Below are 6,744 nucleotides of genomic sequence, written 5' to 3' on the forward strand. Positions count from 1 at the left end.
CAATTAAACTAAAGCCATGTCCACCAAGGCCTATCTAAACCATTTAAAACCAACCAAACCTATTTAGGTTCCATTGCCATATTATGCAATGTAAAGCTTTCAATAATAGTCAAACTATGTGACAAAATCATTCTCATAGGCATTTTAACAAACACGTTGAGGGCATAAGATTTCCAAAACCAAAAACCATGTATCAATTGACCATTCTCATGCAACCACACGTTCAAACCACAATTATATTATGAAAACTATAAGAAAAACATAGTAAAACATTATCCAACCAAGAACAACCAAAACGCCCCAACATATATTTCAAAACCCAATTATTATCAAAATAATAACATGAAAATAATCCATTAAAACATGATTTTAGTTGAACTAACAATAAGGGAGGAGTAATATTCCTTAGTCACAAAGATTCATGGAGAGATTTTAATCCTTAAGCCCTTAGATAACCACCTTGAAGAAACTCTATCCCAATCTTCTTGGGAGTTTTTTAAAGAGTGTTTTGATCTTATAAATTATGGATTAGAGGACCAAATAGTGTTATAAGATGTGGGGTCTTAAGGGCTTAGGGTGGGAACTATCTAAAATTCCCTTATCTTAAAAGCTATAAAAAGAAACCAGAAGGGTACAGTTAGAACCCTCAACTCATGTCCACACTATACGAGTGGTACCCTCAACTCGTAACTTGGTCAAAAATTTGTACACCATATTTTGGCCAATGTATGACTCCCTTGTCCTAACTCATACCATCACCGTACGACTAGTATCCTTCAAATCATACCCTAAGTAGGACATCGATCTAGGCATGAAACTGGATAACACATGGTTGGACTCAACTCTCTCATCATATTAACATATGACTCATCACCACCAACATATAACCATAACAGAAACCCAGCTACCAGACACTGAATGCCTTATATGTTGGGTCACCCAACTCAAATCCACCCCATATGTATAGTACGGTGAGTTGTATGATGATCAGAAAGCTTAAGACTCAAGAAACTTTCAAGGACTAGATCCTGGGGAATTTCATTAATACTTTTTTGAGACTTTTCAAAAACTCTTTGAATTTCTTTGACTAATTTTTATTCTAGTGGTGTTGTAACTATGGAATATTATAAGAGTGGTTTCTTAAATGAAGAGATGAGAAGAAGATCTCATGACTCATCTTCTTCATCTTCAGGATCTATGGTCTTATTTACTAAATAAAAGAAGGAGAAATAAGTCTAGAGCTCTGAATAATAAAGATAAAAGTAAAAGTAAGTTGAAGTTCAAATTCAAGAATGTTACATGTGGCTATTAAAACAAGAATGGCCATATCATGAAAAATTATCACCAACATAAAAGAGATATGAGATGATAAAACAAAGAAGTCGATAATAAAAATTGTGTTATTGTTGTTGCTAATTATGATCTTATTTATTGCGATAAGAATGCCATTAATTATGTTCATAATGAGTTTAGCTAATTTGTGGATTCTAGTGCTACTCTCATGTTATGCCAAAGAAGGAATTATTTCTTCTTATACTCTAGGTAATTTTGGAATATTATAAATGGACAATAATGGTGAAGTTGATATACTAGGCATTGGTACTATTTGTTTGGAAAGTAAAAATGGTTTGAGATTAGTTCTTAATAATGGAAATCATGCTCCAGATGTTCGCTTGAATCTGATTTCTTTAGGAAACTTGATGATGAGAGTTATGTCGACACCCTTAGTGATGGCCAGTGAAAGATGACTAAATGTTCGATAATTGTGGTTTGAGGTGATGAGTTGTATAAATTGTACATATTTCAGGACTCCACTTCTAGAGGGTTAATAAACTTGGTGGAGAATGATACGTTATCATAGCTATGGCATAGAAGCTTGAGTTATATAAGTGAGAAGGGTATTGATAGTTTGACTAAGAAAAACTTACTTTCTAGAGTGAAATAGGTAAAGTTGAAGAAATGTATTCATTGCTTAGCCGGTAAATAGAAAAGAGTTTTTTTTCAGTCATCCGCCTTCAAGAAAGTTTGATTTGTTAGAGTTAGTGCATTTTGATTTTTGTGTTTCTTTTATAGTAAGGTATCATGGTGGTGCACTTTGTGAATTTTATTAATGATCATTCTTGAAAATTTTGGATATTTTCTTTGAAGTCCAAAGATCAAGTACTTGATATGTTCAAGGATTATCATGCCTTGGCTAAGAGACAGACAAGAAAGAAATTGAAATGCATCCACTCAGATAATGATGGTGAGTATATTAGTTTTTTTGATAGATATTGCAAAGAACAGGGTATTTAACATTAGAAAAATCCTCCAAAGACTCCCCAGTTGAATGGCTTAGCAAAGAGGATGAACAAAACTCTAGTTGAGAGGGTTATATGCTTTCAGATGCTAAGCTGCCAGATTTTTTTGGGTAGAAGCACTTAATAATGCTGCTTATGTTATCAATTTATCTCTTATTATTACTTTGGATGGTGATATCCTCGACAAAGTTTAGTCTAGTAAGAATGTTTCTTATGATCATCTTACAGTATTTGGGTGTAAAACTTTTGTACATGTTCTTAAGGATGAGAGGTCAAAGTTGAATGTTAAAACTAGGCAGTGTATCTTAATTGGTTATTTCAAGATGAATTTGACTATCGTTTCTATGATCTACTTGAGAAGAAACTTGCTGGAAGACGTGATGTTATGTTCTTTGAAGACCAAATGATTGAAGATTTTGACAAAGTTGAGAAAGTTAATTCCCAGAGTAGTGAGAGCCTAGTTGACGTTGATTTAGTTACTTTGACTATTGCTCCTGAAGAAAATCTTCATGATAATAAAAATCAAGTTAATAATAAAGATGATGATTATGTTCAGAATGACCAAGGAGTAACATAATATTATTGATGCTCTAGTGCAAGTTGATAAGGTTGATAAACAATCAATTATTGATTCTCCAGTGAGTTATCTCAAATGATCTACTAGAGAGAAAATACCTTCATCTCATTATTCTCCCAATAAATATGTACTCTTGACTGATGGGAGAGAACCTGATATCTTGATGAGATCATAGAAAGTGAAGTAAAAGAAAAGTGATTTAATGTTATTGAAGAAGAGATTAAATCTTTATGTGATAATCATATCTCTAATTAGATTAAGCTATCTAAAGACAAAATCATTGAAAAACAGATGAATTTTTCAGGTGTAATTAAAGATAGTAACCTAGTTCCACAGTACAATGCTAGATTAGTTGTGAAGGAATTTAACCAGAAAAAAGGAGTTGATTTTGATAAGATATTCTCTCCTATTGTGGAGATGTCATTCATTCATTTGGTTCTAGGCTTAGATACAAGTTTAGATTTAGCGGTTGAGCAAATGGATGTTAAAACTATTTTTTTCTATGGTGATTTAGATGAAAAAACTTATATGGAGCAGTCAAAAGATCTTGAAGCCAAGGGAAAAGAGAATTATGTTTGCAAATATAAAAAGATCTTGTATGGTTTGAAACAAGCTTCTAGGAAGTAGTACAAGAGTTTGGTTCTTTTATGAGTCAGCAGGGCTTCAAGAAGACATCTCCAAACCATTGTGTTTTTGTCCAAAAATTTTGTGCTGGTGAATTTATTATTGTGTTGCTTTATGTTGATGACATGCTTGTTGTTGGTCATAATTCTTGCAGAATTTAGAAATTGAAGCAAGAGTTAATTTTTTTCCTTTGAAAGACTTAGGACCAACAAGATAAATTCTTGGCCTGGAAATTATCCATGACAGAAAGTCCCAAAAGTTGTGGTTACAATAAAAAAAATATATTCAGAAAGTACTTTGAAGGTTTAACAGGGATAAGACTAAGGTTGTCAATACACCTTTAGGTATGCATTACAAATTGAGCATGAAGTAGTATCCTTCTAGTGATTATGAGAAGAAAGATATGAAGAAAGCTCCTTATGCTTCAATTGTTGGTAGTTTGATGTATGTAATGGTTTATAAAAGATCGAATATTGCTTATGTTGTTGGTAGTGTTTGCCGTTTTCTTTCTAATTCCAAAAGAAAATATTGGAATACTTTGAAGTGGATCATGAGATATATTTTTGGCACTTCTAGTTTGAGTTTGTGTTTTGATACTGTAAAGCCTATTCTTTGTGGTTATACTAATTTGGATATGGCTGGTGATGTTGATACTCACAAATCTACTTCAGGTTATTTGGTTACTTTTCTAGGGGAAGTTGTGTATTGGCAATAAGGTTGTAAAACTATGTTGCTCCATCAACTACAGAAGCTGAGTTTATTATTGTCGTTGAAGCTTGTAAAAAGTTGCTTTGGAGAAAGAGATTCTTGGATGAACTTGGTTATGTTCAAGAGAGGTACGTGCTTTATTATGATAGTCAAGTGCTATACATCTTGGAAAGAATTATACATTTCATGATTGGTCTAAGCATATCGATGTTGGATACCATTGGATTCAAGATATATTAGATTCTAAGTTACTTGAACTTGAGAAGATTATAAGGATGATAATGGTTCTGACATAATGACAAAAGCTTTGCCAAGAGGGATGTTTTAAGGTTGTTGAATGATTTTCGAGATAGAGGTCTCCTCCACATAGTCGTGAGGGGAAGAATTATTGGGTTATAGGTCTTTTTCCCTTCCTATATCGTTAAAAAGTCCAATTTAGACCAACTCACTTTTTTTCATAGGCCCATTATTATGGGGCATATACATAAACCTTCTTAGGTCTTATTTCACTATCCACAAAAGAGTTTTCAAAAGCTAAATATAAAGATAGAGTGCAAATTTCACACTGAAATTTCAGTCATAGCAGCTAACTTCAAATTATGATTTCTACAGCTTGTTCCTCTCATCTTAATATTTTATTAGGAACTAACTGATTTAGATTTGATGGCCTATAGCTCATGTTATATTGTTGCTCATTGTTTGTCACTTATTTTATGGTCAATTTTGGAGAGAAATATTATAACTTTTGGTGATTATAGTTGACGCTTTTGGTCTTGTGGTTGTTTACTCTTCACGCTGAAGGATTTTTCACGTAAAGTTGGTATCTCAAGTGAATGGTTTATTCTTATCTTGTCGTATTTGTTTGGTTGATTTATTTGATGACTTCTTATCATTGTTCTTGAATTTTTTGTTTTCTCTTGGTTCAAATTGAAAGAAAAAGTTTAGACTTGTGTATTCTTTTGCTGCTATCCTGTCGTGTGCTTTGATATTGCCCTTGCCTTTTCCAACAATATTGGGTATTGTTATATTATACTTCCACCATCCCATTTTACTTTGCCTCTTTTGACTTGACACATCGATTAAGAAAATATTAATTAGAAGTGTATTTTTGACACGACCCAAATCAGGGCCTAGTCGTATCGGATGCCTCAAGTCTAATCGGGATCGGAGACCACCCCCAATACCCAACCATAACTGCCCTATACCCTATGTCAGATGAATTCCAAACATATAAAAAGATAAAATGATTAATACTCAAAGATAATAATGGAGCCCATAACCATAACCAACCAACAGTACAATCAAATATCAAACCGGTGTCATCCCCAATACCAATACCAATGCAAAGGCTGACACTAATACTGACACTGCCCATATCCAAAGTAGTCACACAAAGCCTCTAATCGAGAACAAAAAACATCCAATCGGGCCATGCCCCCGACCATAGAAAAAACCAAAGTCAAAGAAATAACCAAAATTATGAAAAGATATCCATAATATGAAATAGAGTCTTCCAAAGTATGGAAGCTCACCACTTCAGTCTGACCCAAATATTGTCCCTGAATCCAATCACTGAGCAGGAGGAGTAGTATGGTTGGTTCCTGAATTGCATGGGGATACACTTCCTGAATACGGGTTAGCGAGTAAACTCTAACATGTACTCAAAAATAAGGATAAAATAATTCCACTATTCAAAACCAAAGTAAATAATTATATGCAATCACATACATATTCACATATATACCATGCTGGGAAAGGAAACTAGGTTTAGCGTGCATTTGAAAATTTGACATGGGTTGTGTAGCTTGACCATCCTAAAACCACTCACTGGCTATATGGGTCTAGTGATACCTTCTGAACAGGCCCCAACGCGTGTAGCCGCATGAACCGGAGATATCACAAGGGCTAAAAATTCCTGTGTACCCTTCACCTTCCATGATACATATATGCAAGTATAACCTAGGGGATTCCCATGTACCCCAGAAGTATATGGTCACTGTAACCAACCCTCATATCGGCAAGCATGAGTTTTCTTATCCATCCATTGGACTCATACCTTCATGGTTAGCTATCACAACATTCCATTATTGCCCAATTAAAACCTTTAACATGTAACCAAACTACCAATTCCAGAGTTAATTGCCAAGGCATTATGTAGTTGAATCATCATACCGACTATAGCTTGCAAACAATGTCATTAGCCAATATTTAGGGGATTCCCATGTACCACATAGGATGTCCAATCAATCAAAACCATGGCCACCAAGGCCCGTTCAAATTATTTAATTCAATTAATCCATTTAGGGTTCCATTACAATATTATGCAATGCAAGATTTTCAATAAAAAACAAGCTATGTGACAAAAGCATCCTCATAGGTATTTTAACAAACATGTTGAGGGCATATAGTTTCTAAAACCAAAAACAAGAACAAATTAACCATTTCCATGAAACCACATATTCATACCAACATTATAACATGAAAAACCATAAATAGAACATGGGAAAATATTATCCAACCATGAGTAACCAAAAC

The sequence above is a fragment of the Capsicum annuum genome, chromosome 6, assembly GCF_002878395.1.
Source record: "Capsicum annuum cultivar UCD-10X-F1 chromosome 6, UCD10Xv1.1, whole genome shotgun sequence".
NCBI lineage: Eukaryota > Viridiplantae > Streptophyta > Magnoliopsida > Solanales > Solanaceae > Capsicum > Capsicum annuum.